Raw genomic sequence first — 25,854 nt, 5'->3', positions numbered from 1 at the left:
CAACAGCAGAAGGAAAACTGGAAAAGTCACAAATATGTAGAAATTAAACAGCAAACTCTTAATCAGCCAAAGAAGTCAAAGGAGAAATCATAAGGTAAATTAGAAAATATCCAGAAAAAAGTGAAAATAAAAACACAACATACCAACACTTTTGGGATGCAGTAAAAGCAATGCTAAGGGAGAAATTTATAGCTGTAAACGCACACATTAAAAAAAAAAGATTTCAAGGGAATTCCCTGGTGGCGCAGTGGTTAAGAATCCACCTGCCAATGCAGGGGACATGGGTTCCATCCCTGGTCCGGGAAGATCCTACATGCCACGGAACAACTAAGCCCATGCACCAAAACTACTGAGCCTGTGCTCTAGAGCCCACGAGCCACAACTACTGAGCCTGCGTGCTGCAACTACTGAAGCCCATGCACCTAGAGCCCGTGCTCCGCAACAAGAGAAGCCACCGCAGTGAGAAGCCCGTAGACTGCAACGAAGAGGAGCCCCTGCTCGCCGAGCAACAAAGACCCAACACAGCCAAAAATTAAATAAATAAATAAATTTAAAAAAAAATAAAAAAGATTTCAAATCAATGACCTAACTCTACATCCTGAGGAACTAGAAAAAGAACAAACTAAACCTAAAGCTAGCAAAAGGAAAGAAATAATAAAGATCAGAGCAGAGAGAAGCAAAATAGAGAAGAGATAAAGAACAGAGAAAAATCAATAAAACCAAGAGTTGATTCTCCGAAAAGATCAACAAAATGGACAAACCTTTAGCTAGACTAAGAAAAAAGAAAAGGTTCGAATAACTAGAATCAAAAATGAAAGAGGGAACATTACAGAAATAAAAAGGATCAGGGAATTCCCTGGCAGTCCAGTGGTTAGGACTCCATGCTTGCACTGCAGGGGGTGCAAGGGTTTGATCCTTGGTTAGGGAACTAAGATCCCACATGCCATGTGGCATTGCCAAAAAAAACCAAAAAACCCTCCAAACAAGAGAAGCCCAGGGACTTCCCTGGTGGCACAGTGGTTAAGAATCTGCCTGCCAATGCAGGGGACACAGGTTTGAGCCCTGGTCCGGGAAGATCCCACATGCCGTGGAGCAACTAAGCCCATACGCCACAACTACTGAGCCTGCACTCTAGAGCCTGCGCTCTAGAGCCTGTGAGCCACAACTACTGAGTTCATGTGCCGCAACTACTGAAGCCTGCATGCTGAGAGCCTGTGCTCCGCAACAAGAGAAGCCACCGCAATGAGAAGCCCATGCACTGCAATGAAGAGCAGCCCCCACTCGCCACAACTAGAGGAAGCCCACGCACAGCAATGAAGACCCAACGTAGCCAAAAATAAAATAGATAAATTTATAAAAAAAAGAAAAGCCCAGATCCAGATGGAACGAACACTTCCTAACTCACTGGATGAGGCCAATATTACCCTGATACCAAAACCAGACAAAGTCATTACAGGAAAACTATAGACCAATTATCTCTTATGAATACTGATGCAAAAATCCTCAACAAAGTACTAGGAAACCAAACTAAGCAACATATTAAAAGGAGTATTCATCACAACCAAGTGGGATGGATTATTAAAAGGCAGGATGGTTCAACACATGAAAAGTCAATGTAATATATCAGTGGAAGGAAGGGGGGAAAATACACAATCATCTCAACTGATGCAGAAAAAGCATTTAACAAAATTCAATACTCTTTCATGATGAAAACACTCAGCAAACTAGCAACAGAAGGAAACTTCCTAAACATAATAAAGATCATATAAGAAAAACCTATACTCAACATCATGCTCAATTGTGAAAGACTGAAAGCATTTCCCCTTAGCTTTTCCTGGTTCACATTAGGAACAAGACACAGATGCCCACTTTGCCACTTTTATTCAACATAGCATTGGAAGTTGTAGTAAGAGCAATTAGGCATGAAAAGAAACAGGCTTCCAAATAGGAATGAAATAAGTAAAATGATCTCTGTTTGAAGGTGACATGATCTTTTATGTAGAAATACCTAAAGACTGTACACACACACACTCACACACACACACACACATACACACAGAGTGCTGGAGCTAATAAATTCAACAACACTGCAGGATACAAGATCAACACACAAAAATCAGTTACATTTCTATACACTATGAACAATCTGAAAATGAAATTAAGAAAATTCCATCAAAAAGAATAAAATACTTAGAAATTAACTTAACCAAGGCAGTGAAAGACATACAATGAAAACTACCGAATGCTGCTGAAATAAATTAAAAAGACATAAATAGGGCTTCCCTGGTGGCACAGTGGTTGAGAGTCCGCCTGCCAATGCAGGGGACACGGGTTCGTGCCCCGGTCCGGGAAGATCCCACATGCCGTGGAGCGGCTAGGTCTGTGAGCCATGGCCGCTGAGCCTGCACGTCCAGAGGCTGCGTGTCCGGAGCCTGTGCTCCGCAACGGGAGAGGCCACAACAGTGAAAGGCCCACGTACCGCCAAAAAAAAAAAAAAAAAAGACATAAATAAATGGAAACACATCCCATGTTCATGGATGAGTAAACTTAATACTAAGAAGTCAATACTATCCAAAGTGATCTACATATTCAATGCAATCCTTATCAAAATCCCAATGATTTTTTTTTTTTTTGCGGAAATAGAAAAACCCATCCAAAAGTTCATAAGGAATCTCAAAGGATGCCAAATAGCCAAAACAATCCTGAAAAAGAACAAAATAGGAGGACTCACACTTCCTGATTTCAAAACGCACTACCAAGTTACAGTAATTAAAACAACACGTAGTGCTGGCATAAAGACCAATGGAATAGAGTCCAGAATTAAACCCTTGTATATTTGGTCAAATAACTTTTGACAAGGGTGCCAAGACTATGTAACAGGGAAAGAACAGTTTTTAAAACATTTAGTGATGGGAAAACTAGACATTCACATGCAAAAAAAAAAAAGTAGCCTTACTTTACACCAAATACAAAAGTTACCTTAAAATGGATCATACACCTAAATGTAAGAGCTAAAACTATAAAACTCTTAAAAGAAAATATAGAGGGAAAGCTTCATTTTTGCAACAATGTCTTGGATGTGACACCAAAAGCACAGTCAACAAAAGAAAAAACAGATAAACTGAAGTTCATCAAAATTTAAAACATCTCATGGATGAACCTGGAGGACACTATGTTAAGTGAAACAATCCAGTCATAGAAAAACAAATAATGCATGATTCCACTTATATGAGGTATCTAAAATAGTCAAATTCATAGAAGCAGAGAATAAAATAGTTGTGGGGTTGGGGGACCAGCAGGTGGTGAAAATGGGGCATTGTTATTCAATGTACATAAAGTTTCAGTTATTCTGATGACTAAGTTCTAGAGATTTGCTGTACAATGCCTGAAGTTATTAATATGGTACTGTGCACCTAAAATTTTGTTAAAAAGGTAAATATGTTAAGTGCTCTTACCACCAGCAAAGAAAAGGGGGTGAGGGGGACACAAGGAATTTGGGGGAGGTATTGGATATGTCTATTACTCTGATAGTGGTGATGGTATCATGGGTGTTCATATATGTCCAAACTCATAAAATTGTACACATTAAATATGTGCAGTTATATTTTTTTATCGATTACACCTCAATATAACTGTTTAAAAAATTTTAAACTTCTGTGCCTCAAAGGACACAATCAGCTGGGTGAAAAGGTAATACATGGAATGTGAGAAAATATTTGCAAACCATTTATCTGATAAAAGGTTAACGTCCAAATATATAAAGAACTTTTACAATTCAACAACAAAAAATAACATGATTAAAAAGTGGGCAAAGGACTTGAAGAGACATTTCTTCAAAGAAGATACACAAATGGCCAATAAGAATATGAAAAGATGCTCAATATCACTAATCATTAGGGAAACTAATGCAAATCAAAACCACAATGAAATACCATCTCACACCCCTTACAATGGTTACTATCAAGAAAAAAGAAAATAATAAATGTTGGCAGACATGTGGAGAAATTGGAACTCTTGTGTACTGTTGGTGGGAATGTAAAATGGTGCAGTCACTATGGAAAACAGTATGGCGGTTCCTCAAAAAATTAAAAACTAAGTTACCATATGATCCAGCAATTCCACTTCTGGGTATATACCCAAAAGAATTGAAAGCAGGGACTCAAACAGGTTTTTGTACTTCCGTTTTCATAGGAGCATTATTTACAATAGCCAAAATGTTAAAGCAACCCAAGCGCTCACTGACAGATGAATGGATAAACAAAACATGGTGTATATGTATACAATGAAGTATTATTCAGCCTTAAAAAGGAAGTAGATTTTGACATATGCTACAACATGGATATACTTTAAGGACATTTTACTAAGTGAAATAAGCCAGCCAACAAAAATACAAGTACTGTATGATTCTACTTATTTGAGGTACCTAATCAAATTCATACAGACATAAAGTAGAAAGGTGGTTGTCAGGGGCTGGGGTCAGAAGAAAAGGAGGAGTTTTTGTTTAATGGGTCTTGAGTTTCAGTTTTGCAAGATGAAAAGAGTTCTAGAAAAGGATGGTGGTGATGGTTGTACAACAATGCTAATATATTTAATGCCACTGCACTGTACACTTAAAAAAATAGTGAAGACAGTAAATTTTAGGTTATTTTTATTTTACTACAATTTTAAAAATACCAAAGAAACACCCCAAAACACTTACTTCTTGCAAAATCCCAACAAGACTCAAATCTAAACTTAATGATCCTGCACTGTGCTTTCCTTCAAATGCAACCTTTTTTTTTTTTTTTTGGCTGTATTGGATCTTTGTTGCTGCGTGCAGGCTTTCTCTAGTTGTGGCGAGCGAGGGATACTCTTCATTGGAGTGCATGGGCTTCTCATTATGGTAGCTTCTCTTGTTGTGGAGCATGGACTCCAGGCGCGCAGGCTTCAGTAGTTGTGGCACACGGGCTCAGTAGTTGTGGTGCATGGGCTTAGTTGCTCCTCGGCATGTGGGATCTTCCTGGACCAAGGCTCAAACTTGTGTCCCCTGCATTGGCAGGCAGATTCTTAACCACCGCACCACCAGGGAAGTCCCGCAACCATTTACTTTTAAAATGTAGGGTTTTATTTTGTATTTTAAATGATCTACTAACATTGTAAATACCTCCATTTCGTATGCTTTGAGGACTACCATTCACTCATGTCTTAAAAAAAAAAATTATTAAGCGTCCACTCACTATGTGCCACATATACTGTAGTAAACAAAGTCCCTGTACTCTTGGGGCTTACACCTTAATGAGGAAGACATACAAGTGAATACAAAGTGGCAATGAAGAAAACAAACTCAGTGAATGAGTAAACAGGTAAGCACTCTAAAAACTGAGAAGGTATCAGTCTGAAGAAGAGTCAGTGGGAAAACTCTCAAGGCTAAAGAATAGCACACACAAATGCCCAAAAAGCTTAGCATGCTCCAGGAACTGTAGGAAGGACTGTGTGGTCAGTACTTTACAAAGCAAAGGGGGAGTGGCAAGAAATAAAATGAAAATGTAAGCTATAGCCACTACCAAGAAAGTTCATAAAGGAGTTTGACTATCATATATAATACAGCAGAAAGTCAGTTATTGGTTTTAAGCAAAGATAAGATATGATTTGATTTGGGGTTTTTTGTTTGTTTGGTTGCATTTGTTTTTGTTTTGTTTTTAAATATCACATTGGGGGACCTCCCTGCTGGTCCAGTGGTTAAGACTCCATGCTCCCAATGCAGGGGGCCCAGGTTCGATCCCTGGTCAGGGAACTACATCCCACATGCCACAACTAAAGATCCCGCATGTCGCAACGAAGATCTCGCATGTAGCAACAAAATATCCCGCGTGCCACAACTAAAGACCCCGTGCAGCCAAATAAATATAAATAAATAAATATTAAAAATAAATAAATATCACATTGGCTGCTGAATAAATGTAACAGCCAAAATGTGTATCACTCATAGAATGGATACACTATAAATTAAGGAACTGAATGTTATTTAGTTGGTTCATTTGCATTACTACAGATACATGTAACAAAACATGGATATTTATTCATATTGAGCAAACAATGCTTGAAGTTAAAAACATATGTTGAGCAAAAAAGCAAACAAAAAAGAATGCTTACAGTGTGCTTTCATTTGCAAAAGAGGGGAGGAATGACTGTAAGTGCAGATATATAACAGGTACTACCTCAGCCAGGTGACCAAGGTCAACATCACAGTGATAAATCAAGTTTATATTCAACCTTTAATATGATGTTATCAAATATGATGAAAATGGCACTTTACCTTTGTGGTCTTCCTCCAAGAACTCATAAACTAAGTAATATGAGAAAATATCAGTCAAAATGAAATATGAGAGACAGTCTATGAAATATCTAGTCAATATTCTTCAAATCTGTCAAGGTTATTAAAAACAAGGAATGTTTGAGAAACTACCACAACCCAGAGGAATTAAGGCATTATAAAAACCAAATGTAATCTGGCATCCTAGATGGGATCCTGGAATGGAGAAAGGACAACAAAATCTGAATAAAATATGAGATTAATAATGATATATCAATATTGATTCCTTACTTGTGACAAATGTATCATAATAACATAAGATGTTAACAATATGGAAACTGGGTGCAGAATACAAGAACCCTCTGAACTATCTAAAAGTTTCCTGTAAATCTAAAGCATTCCCAAACTCAAAAAATTATTTAAAGAATGAACTGTAAGAGAAACAGAAGCAGCAAAAACAGTTATAAGGTTACTTAAGGTCTAGAAGGAGACGATGGTATATTAAAGTGTTTAGAATAATATGGCAGCAGGGAAGATGGAGGAAAAAAAAAGGATTCATGGTATATTTTGAAGACAAAATAAAAAGAGCTTGGACTTCCAGTTAATGCAGAATAAAAAGGTCAGCAAATCCTCTTCTCCAAAAGTAAGAATAAAACTGGACAAATTGCCAAAAATAACTATTTCAGGGATTTGGAAACTGCCAAAAGATAAACAACAAATTGAGAAGTATTTATTCAGGGAAAACTACCAGAACTTCAGGTAAAGCAGTGGGAGTCAGAAGATTCCCAACACTAGCCCAGTTTGGCCTACATAAGAACTTTCAACAGGGCAGAGTTGGCCCTGAAATTCAGCAACTCTTGCTAAAGGGCTTGACTTGATTTGGTGTGAAAGATGAAAAGTCACGCTAAGTGACACTGTCAATAAAAGGAAAAAACAGGGTAAAAATGAACAGGGAAAACCAGTAGCTCTGCTAGGAGGAGGAGGAAAGGGTCCCAGCTGGGGGCAAAGTCAGACCAGTCAAAAATTTAATGGGAAGATCTTGAAAATGAGAGAGCCACAGAAGTGCTGGATGAACTGTACAAATCCCTGGCTGACTAGGAAACTATGGGCATATGTAGACAGAGGAAACCCAAGAGGGCCAGGTACAAAGTAAAAAGTAAGGTCCACTTGGCTATTGCCTTAAATTTGCACTCTCCAATTCACACACATCCACCAGAAGATGGCTGAAGCCTTACAGGCTTGAAGTATTTGAGTATAACCTCTGTTCTATCACTGACTGACCACTAAGTTATGCAGTCACAGGGCAACCCTTAGGAAGTCTGGCTTTAAAAATACAAACAGAGGGCTTCCCTGGTGGTGCAGTGGTTGAGAATCTGCCTGCCAATGCAGGGGACATGGGTTCGAGCCCTGGTCTGGGAAGATCCCACATGCTGCGAAGCAACTAGGCCCGTGAGCCACAACTACTGAGCCTGCCTGTCTGGAGCCTGTGCTCCGCGACAAGAGAGGCCGCGACAGTGAGAGGCCTGCGCACCGCGATCAAGAGTGGCCCCCGCTCGCTGCAACTAGAGAAAGCCCACGCACAGAAACTAAGACCCAACACAGTCAAAAATAAATAAATAAATAAAAATACAAACAGAAAACAAACAAAAATAACTAAGCAAATACAATAACAGCCAAACAAGAATGGGGAACAATGTATTCCATGGATTAAGTAGAAGCAACTTGGTTTAAAAAAAAAATCCCAATCCAGAGATCCTACAATGTATTATCTAATATGTCTAGTTCTCAAAAAAAAAAAAAGTGAAGCAAGCAAAGAAAGAGAAAAGTGGGACCCATACTTAATTATATATATGGAAAAAAGCTATCAGTAGAAATGGACCCTGGGTAGGCTAAAATGTTGGAATTAGCAAAGACTTCAAGGCAGCTATTATAAATATATTTAAAAGAATTAAAGGAAAATCTGGTGAAAATTATTCCATAAATAAGAAACATCAATAAATAGAAACTATAAAAAAAGAACTGAAATGGAAATTCTAGAGGTGAAAAATACCATATCCAAATGTAAAGTGTATCAGATGGACTCAACAGTAAATCTGAGATGGCAGAAGAAAGAATTAAACTCCACAAAGAGATCAATAGTAGTCATCTAATCTGAAGAACAGAGAGAAAAAAGACTGAAGGAAAATTAACAAAGTCTCAGAGACCTCTGAGACATTAAGCAGACGAACACATTTTAATGCATGTCCCACAAGGAAAGAAGAAGAAAAAAGTGGACAGAAAAAAATATCTGAAGAAGCAATGGCCGAAAAGTTCCCAAATTTCTTGAAAAACAGGAATCTACAGATCCAAGAAGCTCAATAAACTCTAAACACAATAAATATCAAGAAATCAACACCTAAAATTTTTTTAAAGTCATTTGAAAAATCTTAAAAAAAAGATTCACACCTAGACACACATTGTAATTAAACTACAGAAAGCCAAACATAAAGAACATCTTAAAAGCTGAAAGAAAATAACTCATTTTGCTAGAGAGGAAAAATACAACTACTAACTTCTGTCATAAATAACTGAGTCAGAAAAAGGTGGAATGGCATGTGTAACAACAAAAATAAAACAAGAACACAAATATCAAGCAAGAATCATATATTCAACAAGACTATGCTTCAAAATGGAAGGTGAAATAAAGACATTCCTAGACAAACAAAAACTGAGAGAATTCACTGCAAGAAGAACTGCTTTATAAGAATAAGGGGGGACTTCCCTGGTGGTCCAGTGGTAAAGAATCCACCTTCCAATGCAGGGGACGCAGGTTTCATCCCTGGTTGGGGAACTAAGATCCCACATGCTGCAGCGCAACTAAGCCCGCGCGCCACAACTACTGAGTTCGCACACCTCAACAAGAGAGCCCGCACGCTACAAGCTACAGAGAGCCCACGCGCTCTGGAGCTCAAGCACCACTAGAGAGAGAAAATCTGCCCGCCACAACTACAGACAAGCCCGCATGCCACAACGAAGAGCCCACGCCATAACGAAAGATCCCACACACCTCAATGAAGACCCCGTATACTGCAACTAAGACCTGATGCGGCCCAAAAAAAAAAGGCAATAAATTTAAAAAAAGGAAAGAAATACTAAGGTGAGTTCTTCAGACTGAGAAGTGACATCAGATGAGGTAACTCAAATCCAATAGACAAAATGAAGCACACTAGAAAGAAATATGAGAGTAAGTTTGAGGATTATTAAAATGTTTTCTTTTTTCTTCTCTTAAGCTCCTTAAAAAACATATGATTGTAATTAAGCTAATTCACACATACATGTGCACGTGCACACACACACACACACACACACACACACACACACAGAGACCATTCCACCCATTAATGGCAGATTACACATTCTTTTCAAGCACCCACGGAACATTCACCAAGGTAGACCTGGGCCATATCTTGGGCCACAAAATAAATTTCAACATATGTAAAAGAATTAAAATCATATAAACTATGTTCTCTGACCACAGTGGAAGCAATCCAGAAAGTAATAACAGAAAGACAACAAGAAAATCTTCAAACATTTGGAAGTGAAACAACATACCTAAAGAATAATCTGCAGCTAAAAGAGAAAGTCTCAACAAATTTTTAAGTATATAGAACTAAACGGAAATACAACATGTAAAACACAGGCAAAGAAGTGGTGAGAGGAAAAATTATAGCACCACGCTGGGCTGCTATTACACTTGCCTCCGCCCACCCAAAAACTGCTCCATCTAATGTCTTTGGGGGTCTTGTAAATATGGAAAGGGGTAAGGCAAGAATGAATCCTGTGGTGTGGAATTGGGATTGAAGGTATCATCATAAGTCACAGTTTTGAAATATGTAAAAAAACAGATACAGATGTACACAAACGCACACATTTGTACCTATATATGTTTTTTTGTCTTTTTTTTTTAATATAAATTTATTTATTTATTTTTGGCTGTGTTGGGTCTTTGTTTCTGTGCGAGGGCTTTCTCTAGTTGCAGCGAGCGGGGGCCGCTCTTCATCGCGGTGCACGGGCCTCTCACTATCGAGGCCTCTCTTGTTGCGGAGCACAGGCTCCAGACGCGCAGGCTCAGTAGTTGTGGCTCACGGGCCCAGTTGCTCCGCGGCATGTGGGATCTTCCCAGACCAGGGCTCGAACCCATGTCCCCTGTATTGGCAAGCAAGTTCTCAACCACTGCGCCACCAGGGAAGCCCCCCTATATATGTTTTAAAGCTTTGTCTATGGAGACCTGGAAGCAGTGACATCCTACTCACAATGAGTACACCTGCTAAATGTTGGTTTCTAAATACCAATCTCCACTAAGAGGAATGAAGGATCCTTGAAAATACGGATTATTTCCATGTATGAATCAGGTAACTGCAAAGGAAGCCTAGAACATCTTACTGTGCCAGGAAGAAAGTATGCAAAGAATCGTGGGACATGTCAAAAGGACACAGGAACGACCTTGAAGGGGCTCCCACTAGCCAAATTTGGGACAATTTGGGTTTCAAAATAAATAATGATCGATTACAACCCACTGAACAAAAAAGGAATCCATGAGTCCACAGACACATCATTAAAAAATGAATCAATAAATGGGAGAAGAGGAAGAAGACTTTCCTTTATTCTGACGTTCAAAGCATGGGTTATTGAATGTAAACTTATAAATTATAATAATAAAATTATAAGATTATTTGGCAGTCATCAGTAGTAATAATTCAGCCAAGAAAAATCAATAAATGCTAAAACTAGTGGGTGAAGTGATGAGGAATGAGATACTTAGTCTCAAAATATCTTTCCCCCCAATGTTTATTAATTATAAAGGAAAAAAGTACCTTTTTTTAGTAGAAATCTGGCAGAAAGCTTAGTTAAGTAATCAATTAACATCACCAGTAATGGGCAAATTAAAATCATTTACACCTGATGGGATGCATTGAGAAGACTATCACATCACCTCTGTGATGTTCCTGCCAAAAATATATAACCTAAATTGAATCATAGGGGAAGCATCAGACAAACCTCAACTGAGGAATATTTTAAGAGTCAACTACTCTATAAATTTCAAAACTATCAAGATCATGAAAGTCAAGGAAACATGGAAGAATTGTTCCAGACAGAAAAACACTAAATACAAAATATGATCCTAGATTGAATTGTGTTGCTAAAAAGGACATTACTGAGACCACTGGCAAAACCTGAATGGGTTCTGTGGATTAGATGATACTATTCTATCAATGATAACTTCATGATTTTGATGGCTGTATTCCAGATATGTAAGAAAATGCCCTTGCTGATAGCAATTACAAACTAAAGTCTTCTGGAGTGATGGAGCCTCATGCTGGCAACTTAGTCTCAAATGATAAGAAAAGAAACTTCTTTACAACCATTTCTGCAACTTTTGAAAATTTCTAAAGAAAAAATTTTAAACAAACAAAGTTGGGAAAATATAAACATTACTGTTCCTCCCCAGTCTTCACTATCTCATCAAAAAAGCGTCTCTATTTTTCCAGCTGTTCAAGACAAAAATTTGGGGATAGCCCTGATTCCTTTCATTTTCATTCTACATTCCAACCTGTCAGCAAATCCTGTTAGCTTTTCCTTAAATATATATCTCCACCACTACCATTTCATTCCAAGGCATGATCATCTCTTGTGTGGGTTACTGCAATACCTTCCCATCTAACCAGCCTGTTTTCACTCCAAACCCTCATACAGTAACGAGAGTGATCTTTTTTTTTTAAGTCAGTGGATAAATAAACTGTGACACATTCAAGCAATAGAATATTCAGTGCTAAAAGAAATAAGCTCTCAAGCCATGAAAAAGACATGGAGGAACCTTAAATGCAATATTATAACTGAAAAAAGCCAATCTGAAAGGGCTATATACTGTATGACTCCAACCATATGACATTCTGGATAAGGCAAAATTATGGAGACAGTAAAAAGATCTGTGGCTGCCAGTGGCAGCCAGGGAGGGAGGGAGGAAGGGATGAATAGGTGGACCACAGAAGATTTTTAGGCCACAGAAGATTCTGTAGGGTATTATAATAATAGTAGATATATGTCATTATAAATTTGTCAGGACTCATTCAATAAATAACACAAAGAGTGAACCCCAATGTAAAGTATGGACTTCAATGAATAAGAATGTATTGGGACTTCCCAGGTGGTCCAGTGGTTAAGACTCCACAATGCAGGGGGCCCGGGTTCGATCCCTGGTCAGGGAACTAGAACCTGCATGCCGCAACTAAAGATCCCGCATATGTTGCAACTAAGACCCGGCACAGCCAAATATAAACAAACAAATAAATAAATATTTTTTTAAAAAGAATACATCAATACAGGCTCATCAAATGTAACAAATGTATCAATATCACACTAATGCAAAATGTTAATAATAGGGAAAACTGGGAGGGGTGAGGAGGTAAATGGGAACTCTGTACTTCATGGTCAATTTTTCTGTAAACCTAAAACTGCTCAAAAAAAAAAAAAAAAGTAAAATTCCTTCCTTTTCACAGTCGGCAAGGGGCGGGGGGAAATACAATGAGATTCCAAAAGAATGGCCATATGAAGTGTTGGCAAGGATGTTGTGCAACAAAAACATCCACATTGCTGGTAAGGATGTCAAACAGTACAACCACCTTATGAAACAGTCTGGCAAAATCTTACAACCCATCCATTTCACTCCTACATACTTACTCAAGAAAAATGAAAGCGTATGTCCACACAAATACTTGTACACAAATGCTCATAGCAGCGTTATGTGTAATAGCCCCAAACTGGAAACTTAAATGTCCATCACCAGGTGCATAGTTAATTTATGGTGACAAAAAGCAGATCATTGGTTGCCTAAGGACAATGGAAAGAGGCAAGACAGTGATGGGACTACAAAAGGGCATGAAGAAGCTTCTGGGGGTGGTGGATATGTTCACTATCTTGATGGGGTGATGGTTTTACAAGTGTGTATGTCCAATTTTAGCAAATCACATATTTTAAATGTGTAGTCTGTCAATTATCTCAATCCAGCTACAAACTTTATTCTATAATGCTACTAGCACTGCAACTCTGACCACTGACTTTAAGCCAATTTATAAGTTACACAAGTCTCACTACCTTACAGACACCCCTTGCTTTTGATTTTTAAAAAATTACGCAGACTGGTGGCCCCTTTATTTGCCAGACTACAAATGAATTCTGACTCTAAAAAAATAAAGTCTGCCATCATTTGTCAGACACATTCCAATTTCAGGTATTCAAAAATTCGGAAGACAATTTCAAAGGAGTACTTCCCCTTTGGTCACTTCCAGTTAGGAAGAACTGGGTAGCTGGGGGGTGAGAGTTGCACTGTGTATCTTTTCATAGTTTCTGAACTTTGTACCATATTATCTACTCAAAACCATATAAAGATCAAATTTAAAGAGAACTTTAAGTGTTCCCAAAACATCTTAAGTACTGATATAATAACAATACGTAGCCTCCTAGAATGATTTAAGAAAATACTTACCTAGATGCAATAAATCTGGTTAATTCTTAATAACTTAATAGCGCTACCTCTAATGTAATTTCAAACTGGTTGAATGATCACCCTCATGTGCAGGCAATCATTTGTAAACAGGCCTGCACATCCTCAGAAAGGCAGAGAAAAATCTAATGTCCATCTAGTGGTCCCTGTTGTCATGATAATCATCATATTTAGGATGTTTTTGCTTCCTTTCTGTTATCAAGTTCTAAAAGACTTTTTAGTTAATAAAATGTTTTATTATTTCTTGAACTGACATTTCAAAAGGACATGTAGTTTATCTGGCAAATCAAATTTGAGTTTTCACATTTCCTTGGGAAGCAGAGTATTGTAGTAGAATGTTTTAGATTCACACAGGGACTTGCATTCATAACTCTTGCCATTCTGAATACAATCAGAGTATTCATGGTCTTGTTTATAAAATGAAGATATCAGAGGTCATATTCCAGGTTTGCTTTAAGCACTGAATAAGATGATACGTATAGCACCTAACACAAATACCTAACATACAGATTCTAACTTAATAGATGTCGGTTGCCTTCCCTTCCACCAAACAACTCAGAGCTAACGGCAGGTTAAATTCTAAAAAGCAAATTCTAATTTTTCTCCTTTTTTAAGTATAACACAGTAGCAAAATATTTGTGATCTGTAACATTATGTCATACTCACCTGCATTTTAACATTCAACAGGTCATGCTCCCTATAAAAATAAAAATAGCAAGCATAGTGGTTAGGAGCTCAGACTGTGGAGCCAAAGTGCCTGGGTTTGAAATCTGCATCTGCCACTCACTAGTTGTGTAATCTTAGGCAAATGACTCAATCTCTCTTTGCCTTAATTTTCTTACCTGTAACAGGAAGATTTATATAGGTATAATCATCACCAGATTGCCATGGAAATTAAACAAGTTAATGTTTGTAAAGTGCTTAGAATGGGCCTAGCATATAGTAGTAATTATGTAAATGTTTGTTAAAATTAAGTTGATATACTAAGGGTTTTTTTTTCTCTTTCTTAGTTCTTAAATCATACTAAGAATGTTGGGGAATTTATTTTAAATGTCTACAAACCTTAATTATTTCCTACATTTTATTAAATGGATCTTAAAGGAGAATGGGGTAGCTCTTCAGTCAATACTCTTTTGGGCCTTTTAAAAACTTTCAGGACTTCCCTGGTGGTGCAGTGGTTAAGAATCTGCCTGCAATGCAGGGGACAAGGGTTCAAGCCCTGGTCCGGGAAGATCCTACATGCCGCAGAGCAACTAGGTCCATGCACCACAACTACTGAGCCTGCACTCTAGAGCCTGCGCCCACAACTACTGAGCCTGCGTGCCACAACTACTGAAACCCGTGCACCTAGAACCTGTGCTCCACAACAAGAGAAGCCACCTCAAAAAACATCTCTCAAAAAAAAAAAACATCTCTCAAATCACTGTAGGCTAATGTAGATGTATTTGTACCCTGACTGGCATTCCCTGATATTTCTATCATGCACTAGAGAGGAAAAAACTCAACATTAGTTTACCAAAAATGTCACAAAATTCCCTGACAATAATGATAATGATGGCTCTCAAAGCCCATTTCCTCATCTATAAAATGGGGACAGTAACTGTACCTACTTCATTATTATAAGGCTTAAATGAAATATCTGTAAAGCACTTAGAACAATACCAAAGCATAGCGAACACTCAAAAAAATAATAAGTTTATTAAGTTCAGCTTTGGAACCCACACAACCTTATTCAGAATCCACTCTTACATGCTACATTATATTGCCTCTCATTTGTCCACCAACACTTAGCCCCTGCCTACTGTGTACCAATATGCTCCCCTCACTCATCTCCTGGATTTAAAAAATGACAAAACACCAAATTCTAAAATACTGATGTCTTTTTAAAATTCTAAAATCTATCCAAAGCTTAAAAAATAAGCAAATACGCATACCTTATACTGGTATAATAAAATCACGGCCAGGGTCATCTTCAAAATAGGATTACGTTGAGCACACTCATTTTGCTGGTAGCAGTCGGACACTTTCTATTGCTTATATAAAACAAAACTGCCAAATAATATGAAACATAGTACTTCTCAGTCAGAACTTGAATTCAATATATACTGCCAGAACCTCAAACTCCAACATAAAACCCCAAAGCTAGCCAATTTTCATCAAATCAATTCCCATAATCCCTTTCATTTCATGCTTTGTAAAAAAGTTATGTGTACCGGGCTGTGTCCTCATGATACAGTAAGCTCCTGGAGGGCAAGAAACATTACTTACAAATCTTTATATCTCCTGAAGCACCTAAAAGCACTTTGTAAATAGCTAGGCCATTAACAAATACCTTAAACCTCAAATTTGAATCTCTTTACTACCACAACATAACACAGCACACACCTGTTTCAGTCAATCCAATCTACCTGCCTTCCCCAAAGGACTTGATAGATCCTACTTACTGGGCCTTAGCTTCTGTTCATCTCCTGAATGCCTATTTCCCCCTCCTCTTTAGGAATTCTTACTCCTAACATTCATCTCAAAACAACTTATTCATGAAACCTTTTCCAATTAACTTAATTGCCACTCTGAGCACTTTGCCCCCTATTTCCCCGATTTCTGGGCATGATCTCCTACATATCCAATTTGAAAACTCTAAAATTTTTGTCCACTGTGGCTTTTGCCATGTTTTCATTAGGCTAAGCTGACATTTAGGTATCCTTCATTCCTGTAAGATCAAAAGTATTATGGCTATCATTATTTAATTAAATACAGCTTCAGTATTTCAATATTAGATTACTACCCATACTTTTGTACTTAATTTTATTTCTATATTTTATATTATCTGTGATATTCCCATGGTACTTTGTATTTGCACATATGTACAGTAAACTGTTAAGTCCCAGGCTGCTAAGGACAGTCCCGGTTTATTTTTTAACATCTTTATTGGAGTATAATTGCTTTACAATAGTGTGTTAGTTTCTGCTTTATAACAAAGTGAATCAAATATACATATACATATATCCCCAAATCTCCTCCCTCTTGAGTCTCCCTCCCACCCTCCCTATCCCACCACTCTAGGTGGTCACAAAGCACCGAGCTGATCTCCCTGTGCTATGTGGCTGCTTCCCACTAGCTATCTATTTTAGGTTTGGTAGTGTATATATGTCCATGCCACTCTCTTCATCTCAGCATACTCTTCCCCCTCCCCATGTCCTCAAGTCCATTCTCTATATCTGCGTCCTTATTCCTGTTCTTTCCCTAGTTCTTCAGTAGCTTTCTTTTTTTTTTTTTTAAGATTCTATATGTGTTAGCATACAGTATTTGTTTTTCTCTTTCTGACTTACTTCCCTCTGTATGACAGACCCTAGGTCCATTCACCTCACTACAAATAACTCAATTTCGTTTCTTTTTATGGCTAAGTAATATTCCATGATATATACGTGCCACATCTTCTATATCCATTCATCTGTCGATGGACACTTAGGTTGCTTCCACGTCCTGGCTATTGTAAATAGAGCTGCAATGAACACTGTGGTACATGACTCTTTTTGAATTACGGTTTTCTCAGGGTATATGCCCAGTAGTGGGAATGCTGGGTCGTATGGTAGTTCTATTTTTAATTTTTTAAGGAACCTCCATACTATTCTCCATAGTGGCTGTATCAATTTACATTCCTACCAACAGTGCAAGAGGGTTCCCTTTTCTCCACATCCTCTCCGTCATTTATTGTTTGTAGATTTCTTGACAACATCCATTCTGACTGGTGTGAGGTGAAACCTCATTGTAGTTGTGATTTGCATATCTCTAATGATTAGTGATGTTGAGCATCCTTTCATGTGTTTGTTGGCAATCTGGTATCTTTTTTAGAGAAATGTCTACTTAGGTCTTCTACCCATTTTTGGATTGGACTGTTTGTTTCTTTCATATTGACTGCATGACCTGATTGTAAAGTTTGGAGATTAATGCTTTGTCAGTTGCTTCATTTGCAAATATTTTCTCCCATTCTGAGGATTGTCTTTTTGTCTTGCTTATGTTTTCCTTTGCTGTGCAAAAGCTTTTAAGTTTCATTAGGTCCCACTTGTTTATTTTTGGTTTTATTTCTATTTCTCTACAAGGTGAGTCAAAAAGGATCTTACTGTGATTTGTGTCATAGAGTGTTCTGCCCAGGTTTTCCTCTAAGAGTTTTATAGTGTCTGGCCTTACATTTAGGTCTTTAATCCATTTTGAGTTTATTTTTATATATGGTGTTAGGCAGTGTTCTAACTTCATTCTTTTACATGTAGCTGTCCAGTTTTCCTAGCACCACTTATTGAACAGACTGTCTTTTCTCCAATGTATATTCTTGCCTCCTTTATCAAAAATAACATGACCACATGTGCGTGGGTTTATCTCTGGGCTTTCTATCATGCTCCATTGATTTATATTTCTGTTTTTGTGCCAGTACCACACTGTCTTGATTACTGCAGCTTTGTAGTGTAGTCTGAAGTCAGGGAGCCTGATTCCTCTAGCTCCGTTTTTCTTTCTCAAGATCGCTTTGGCTATTCAGGGTCTTTTGTGTTTCCATACAAACTGTGCAATTTTTTGTTCTAGTTCTGTGAAAAATGCCATTGGTAGTTTGATAGGGATTGCACTGAATGTATAGATGTTTTGAGAGGTATAGTCATTTTCACAATGTTGATTCTTCCAATCCAAGAACATGGTGTATCTCTCCATCTGTTTGCATCATCTTTAATTTCTTTCATCAGTGTCTTACAGTTTTCTGCATACAGGTCTTTTGTCTCCTTAGGTAGGTTTATTCCTAGGTATTTTATTCTTTTTGTTGCCACGGTAAATGGGAGTGTTTCCTTAATTTCTCTTTCAGATTTTTCATCATTAGTGTATAGGAATGCAAGAGACTTCTGTGCATTAATTTTGTATCCTGCTACTTTACCAAATTGATTAATTACCTCTAGTAGTGTTCTGGTTACATCTTTAGGATTCTCTATGTATAGTATCATGTCATCTGCAAACAGTGACAGCTTTACTTCTTCTTTTCCAATTTGGATTCTTTTCATTTCTTTTTCTTCTCTGATCACCATGGGTAAAACTTCTAAAACTATGTAGAATAATAATGGTGAGAGTGGACAACCTTGTCTTGTTCCTGATCTTAGAGAAAATGGTTTCAGTTTTTCACCACTGAGAACAATGTTGGCTGTGGGTCATGTATGGCCTTTATGATGTTGAGGTAAGTTCCCTCTATGCCTACTTTCTGGAGGGTTTTATCATAAATGGGTGTTGAATTTTGTCAAAAGCTTTTTCTGCATCTATTGAAATGATCATACGGTTTTTCTCCTTCAATTTGTTAATATGGTGTATCACATAGATTGATTTGCATATACTCAAGAATCCTTGCATTCCTGGGATAAACCCCACTTGATCATGGTGTATGATCCTTTTAATGCGCTGTGCGATTCTGTTTGCTAGTATTTTCTTGAGGATTTTTTGCATCTATGTTCGTCAGTGATGTTGGCCTGTAGTGTTCTTCCTTTGTGACATCTCTGTCTGGTTTTGGTATCAGGGTGATGGTGGCCTCGTAGAATGAGTTTGGGAGTGTTCCTCCCTCTGCTATATTTTGGAAGAGTTTGAGAAGGATAGGTGTTAGCTCTTCTCTAAATGTTTGATAGAATTCACCTGTGAAGCCATCTGGTCCTGGGCTTTTGTTTGTTGGAAGATTTTTAATCACAGTTTCAATTTCAGTGCTTGTGATTGGTCTGTTCATGTTTTCTATTTCTTCCTGGTTCAGTCTCAGAAGGTTGTGCTTTTCTAAGAATTTGTCCATTTCTTCCAGGTTGTCCATTTTATTGGCATATAGTCGCTTGTATTAATCTCTCATGATCCTTTGTATTTCTGCAGTGTCAGTTGTTACTTCTTTTTCATTTCTAATTCTATTGATTTGAGTGTTCTCCCTTTTTTTCTTGATGAGTATGGCTAATGGTTTATCAATTTTGTTTATCTTCTCAAAGAACCAGCGTTTAGTTTTACCGATCTTTGGTATTGTTTCCTTCATTTTTTTTTCATTTATTTCTGATCTGAACTTTATGATTTCTTTCCTTCTGCTAACTTTGGCGTTTTTTTGTTCTTCTTTCTCTAATTGCGTTAGGTGTAAGTTTAGGTGGTCTGAGATGTTTCTTGTTTCTTGAGGTAGGACGGTATTGCTATAAACTTCCCTCTTGGAACTGCCTTTGCTCCATCCCATAGGTTTTGGGTCATCGTGTTTTGTCATTTGTTTCTAGGTATTTTTTGATTTCCTCTTTGATTTCTTCAGTGATCTCTTGGTTATTTAGTAATGTATTGTTTAGCCTCCATGTGTTTGTATTTTTTATTTTCCTGTAATTAATATCTAGCCTCATAATGTTGTGGTCGGAAAATATACTTGATATAATTTCAATTTTCTTAAATTTACCAAGGATTGATTTGAGTCCCAAGATATGATCTATCCTGGAGAATGTTCCATGAGCACTTGAGAAGAAAGTGTGTTCTGTGGTTTTTGGATGGAATGTCCTATAAATATCAATTAAGTCCATTTTGTTTAATGTATCATTTAAAGCTTGTGTTTCCTTATTTATTTTCATTTTGGATGATCTGTCCATTGGTGAAAGTGGGGTGTCAAAGTCTCCTACTATGATTCTGTTACTGTTGATTTCCCCTTTTATGGCTGTTACCATTTGCCTTATGTATTGAGGTGCTCCTATGCTGTGTACATAAATATTTACAACTGTTATATCTTCTTCTTGGATTGATCCCTTGATCATTATGTAGTGTCCTTGTCTCTTGTAATAGTCTTTATTTTAAAGTCTATTTTATCTGATATGAGAATTGCTACTCCAGATTTCTTTTGATTTCCATTTGCAGGGAATATCTTTTTCCATCCCCTCACTTTCAGTCTATATATGTCCCTTGGTCTGAAGTGGGTCTCTTGTAGACAACATATATATGGGTCTTTTTCTTGTATCCATTCAGCCACTCTGTGTCTTTTGGTTGAAGCAGTTAATCCATTTACATTTAAGGTAGTTATCGATACGTATTACCATTTTCTTTATTGTTTTGGCTTTGTTATTATAGGCCTTTTCCTTCTCTTGTGCTTCCTGCCTCGAGAAGTTCCTTTAGCATTTGTTGTAAAGCTGGTTTGGTGGTACTGAATTCTCGCAGCTTTTGCCTGTCTGTAAAGGTTTTAATTTCTCCATCGAATCTGAATGAGATCCTTGCTGGGTAGAGTAATCTTGGTTGTAGGATTTTTTCCCTTTCATCACTTTAAATATGTCCTGCCACTCCCTTCTGGCTTGCAGGGTTTCTGCTGAAAGATCAGCTGCTAACCTCACGGGGATTCCCTTGTATGTTACTTTTTGTTTCTCCCTTGCTGCTTTTAATATTTAATCTTTGTATTTAATTTTTGATAGGTTGATTAATATGTGTCTTGGCTTATTTCTCCTTGGATTTATCTTGTATGGGACTCTCTGCACTTCCTGGACTTGAATGACTGTTTCCTTTCCCATATTAGGGAAGTTTTCAACTATAATCTCTTCAAATATTTTCTCAGTCCCTTTCTTTTCCTCTTTTTCTACTGGGCCCAGTAGAATGTTGGTGCATTTAATGTTGTCCCAGAGGTCTCTGAGACTGTCCTCAATTCTTTCCATTCTTTTTTCTTTATTCTGTTCTGTGGTAGTTATTTCCACTATTTTATCTTACAGGTCACTTATCCATTCTTCTGCCTCAGTTATTCTGCTATTGATTCCGTCTAGAGAATTTTTAATTTCATTTCTTGTGTTGTTCATAATTGTTTGTTTGCTCTTTTGTTCTTCTAGGTCCTTGTTAAGTGTTTCTTGCATCTTGTCCTTTCTGTTTCCAAGATTTTGGATCATCCTTACTATCATTACTCTGAATTCTTTTTCAGGTAGACTGCCTATTTCCTCTTCATTTGTTAGGTCTGGTGGGTTTTTATCTTGCTCCTTCATCTGCTGTGTGTTTTTCTGTCTTCTCATTTTGCTTAACTTACTGTTTGGGGTCTCTTTTTCACAGGCTGCAGATTTGTAGTTCCCGTTGTTTTTGGTGTCTGCCCCCAGTGGCTAAGGTTGGTTCAGTGGGTTGTGTAGGCTTCCTGGTGGAGGGGACTAGTGCCTGTGTTGTGGTGGATGAGGCTGGATCTTGTCTCTCTAGTGGGCAGGTTCACGTCTGGTGGTGTGTTTTGGCGTGTCTGTGGCCTTATTATGTTTTTAGGCAGCCTCTCTGCTAATGGGTGGGGCTGTGTTCCTGTCTTGCTAGTTGTTTGGTGTAGGGTGTCCATCACTGTAGTTGCTGGTCGTTGAGTGGACCTGGGTCTTAGCGTTGAGATGGAGATCTCTGAAAGAGCTTTTGCTGTTTGATATTATGTGGAGCCAGGAGGTCTCTGGTGGACCAATGTCCTGAACTTGGCTCTCCCACCTCAGAGGTACAGGCCTGATACCCAGCCAGAGCACCAAGACTCTGTCAGCCACACGGCTCAGAGGAAAAGGGAGTGAGGGAGGGAGAGAGAAGAAAAAAAGCAAGAGAAGGAGAGAAGGAGAGAAAGAGAGAAAGAAAAGAAGGAAGAACAGGAAGGAAGGAAGGAGGGAAAGGAAAAAAGAAAGGAAGGAAGGAAGGAAGAGAAAGAAAGAAAGAAAAAGAAAGAAAGAAAGAAGAGAGAAAGAAGAGAAAGAAAAAAGGAAGGAAGAAAGGAAGAAAGAAAGAAAGAGGAAGGAAGGAAGGAAGAAAAGAAAGTTATTAAAATAAAAAAATTATAAAAATAAGCAAAGTAAAAGTAATTTTAAAAAAAGAAAAAGATAAGAAAGAAGAGAGCAACCAAACCAAAAAACAAATCCACCAATGATAACAATCACTAAAAAACTATACTTCAAAAGAAAAAAAGAAAAAAAAACCAACACGGACAGACAGAACCCTAGGACAAATGGTAAAAGCAAAGCTACACAGATAAAATCACACAAAGTCCACCAACTCAATTTTCGGATGATCTGTTGTCTATTCAGGTATTCCAAATATGCAGAATTCATCAAGTTTATTGTGGAGATTTAATCCACTGCTCCTGAGGCTCCTGGAAGAGATTTCCCTTTCTCTTCTTTGTTCACATAGCTCCTGGGGTTCAGCTTTGGATTTGGCCCCGCCTGTGCATGTAGGTCACCTGAGGGCATCTGTTCTTTGCTCAAACAGGACGGCGTTAAAGTGTGGCAGAGGCCGACGTGATGGTGCAACAGTCTGAGGCGCACTGTGTGTTCTCCCGGGGAAGTTGTCCCTGGATCCCGGGACCCTGGCAGTGATGGGCTGCACAGGCTCCCGGGAGGGGAGGTGTGGATAGTGACCTGTGCTCGCACACAGGCTTCTTAGTGGCTGCAGCAGCAGCCTTAGTGTTTCATGCCTGCCTCTGGGGTCCGTGCTGATAGCCACGGCTTGCGACCGTCTCTGGAGCTCGTTTAGGCGGTGCTCTGAATCCCCTCTCCTCATGCACCCCAAAGCAATGGTCTCTTCTTGCCTCTTAGGCAGGTCCAAACTTTTTCCCGGACTCCCTCCCAGCTAGCTGTGGTGCACTAGCCCCCTTCAGGCTGTGTTCACACAGCCAACCCCAGTCCTCTCCCTGGAATCTGAACTCAGAAGGTAAAGCCTCAGCTCCCAGCTCTCACCCGCCCCAGCGGGTAAGCAGACAAGCCTCTCGGGCTGATGAGTGCTGGTTGGTATCGATCCTCTATGCGGGAATCTCTCTGCTTTGCCCTCTGCACCTCTGTTGCTGTGCTCTCTTCCGTGGCTCCGAAGCTTCCCCCCGTCACCACCCATCTCCACCAGCGAAGGGGCTTCCTAGTGTGTCGAAACTTTTCCTCCTTCATAGCTCCCTCCCAGAGGTGCAGGTCCCATCCCTATTCTTTAGTCTGTTTTTTCTTTTTTCTTTTGCCCTACCCAAGTATGTAGGGTGTTTCTTGCCTTTTGGGAAGTCTGAGGTCTTCTGCCAGCATTCAGTAGGTGTTCCGCAGGAACTGTTCCACATGTAGATGTATTTCTGATGTATTTGTGGGGAGGAACGTGATCTCCACTTCTTACTCCTCTGCCATCTTGCAGGTCTTCCCCAGTTTATTTTTGTTGCTCCAAAACCATTATTAAAATAGCATGCTTTCACTCTCAAAAGTAGCCCAGTTTGGATAACTAATTATGAGGTCACCCTAATATGTCTGTCTCTCCCCAACCAGAATGGAGTCTATGACTACAGGAACAATGATCAATTTATCTTCAGTGCTAACACAGAGAAGGCAGTCAAACATTTTAGTAATAACTGTGCACATGAACAACTAAAACTAGATAACAAACTTATTAAAAGCTCATTTTACTGATGCCTAAGATTTTTCAATAAACATTCAGTGAATTTAAAAATTAAAATAGAAAGAAAAAAAAACAATGTGAATACTTCCATTAAAAAATCACTTATATACTCCAACAACACAATGAAACAATTATCATTAATAAAATATCCATACAGCCTTTTAGGTCTGATTATACAAGAGAAAACAGACTGGAATAATATCTTCAAAATGCTGAGGGAAAAATAACTGCCAATCTAGACTTTCACTCACAACTAAAATGTCATTCGAGAATAAGAGCTAAAAATTTCCAACAAACAGAAATCGTAATTTATCACCAACAGACCCTTCTTAGTTGAGGAACTCCTAAAGGATATACTTCATGAAGAAGGAAAGTGATTCCAGGAGAACAAAGGCTGGAAATAATTGGTAAACGTCGTTAACTTACACAAATATTAATTGTATTAAAAGAATAAAATGCTTAATTCAAGGAACTGAAAAATAACAAGGTAGAATTATTATACCAAATGACTATAACGAAAGGAGGGACTCATCCATAGTAGCCTTCTTCTGGAAGCTTGTCCCTTCTACCACCACCACCTCCAACCACCCACCTGATTACTAAGTGTCACCAAATTAGCTCAGTGTGGTCCCACACCGTAACTGATGGTCCAGAGGTGGGCAATTGGCCCAAGCAGGAGCAAACACGGACAATCTTTAGAAACTACAAACAGATTACCAAAAGCAAAGAGTGGAGTCAACAGGTCCCAAACTGTGTTAATGAAGTGCTACATACCTTGTCCATGTCTCCTCCTATTTCTGCTGTCTGAAATGCTTCCTCCCTTTTTCTACTTGTCTAAACAAGGACCCAGCTTAAGCCTCCCCTACCCACCTCATCTGGGCATCTTTCCTTCTATAAATAAGAAGTGGAAAATAATTAACCTCTGTGGACTGCCAGTGTACTAGGAATTTCACATACATTACCGCTTAACCTAAACTGCCCTGGAATGACAGCACTTGCTGTCTCTCCACTTATCACAGCAGTCATTTTTCTTAAAGGATATCACCTTACTTAACAGCTTCCCAACCATGCTTTATGTTTACATGTGTTCTCTGCAGCTTGACTGTAACATTCTCAAGTACAGGAACCATGTATTCTACTTCATTCCTTTTTTTTTTTTTTTTTTTTTTTGCGGTACGCGGGCCTCTCACTGTTGTGGCCCCTCCCGCTGCGGAGCACAGGCTCCGGACGCGCAGGCTCAGTGGCCATGGCTCACGGGCCCAGCCGCTCCGCGGCATGTGGGATCCTCCTGGACCGGGGCACGAACCCGCATCCCCTGCATCGGCAGGAGGACTCCCAACCACTGCGCCACCAGGGATGCCCCTCTACTTCATTCTTATCTCCACTCATCTGCTCTACTTCTCCCCTCCCTTTTGAAATACACCCTTCCTATTTTTCAATCCCTTCTCATTACTACCACAACTACTACTACTAACAAAAGCTACTATTTACAATATTTTACATTGTGCTGACACTGCTAAATGCTTTACAAACATTTCATTTAATCCTCACAATAATCCTGTAAAGTAGGTATTATGTCCCCATTTCACAGAGGAAGAAAAAGGCCTGGAGATTTTAAAGAACTTGCTCTCTCACAGGAGCAGGAACCTAGATCTATAAAATA

The 25,854-nt window shown here is 38.6% G+C and overlaps 1 protein-coding gene and 1 non-coding gene across 2 annotated transcripts in view; one reads left to right on the top strand and one right to left on the bottom strand.

The window, feature by feature from the left end:
- The window catches only part of MAP3K2 (mitogen-activated protein kinase kinase kinase 2), a 93,576-nt gene that overhangs the window by 58,639 nt on the left and 9,083 nt on the right, over nt 1–25,854 (bottom strand). The gene's annotated exons all lie outside the window — the stretch shown is intronic.
- TRNAW-CCA (transfer RNA tryptophan (anticodon CCA)) lies at nt 5,701–5,773 on the top strand. The gene has a single exon. It is a non-coding gene; the product is annotated as a tRNA-Trp (tRNA).

Source organism: Aethalodelphis obliquidens, unplaced genomic scaffold (assembly GCF_003676395.1).
Source record: "Aethalodelphis obliquidens isolate GAN/ISIS:26980383/991018 unplaced genomic scaffold, ASM367639v1 scaffold47, whole genome shotgun sequence".
In the NCBI taxonomy this organism is placed as follows: domain Eukaryota; kingdom Metazoa; phylum Chordata; class Mammalia; order Artiodactyla; family Delphinidae; genus Aethalodelphis; species Aethalodelphis obliquidens.
Note: the sequence above shows the minus strand (reverse complement) of the source record. Positions and strands in the feature narration are given on the sequence as shown.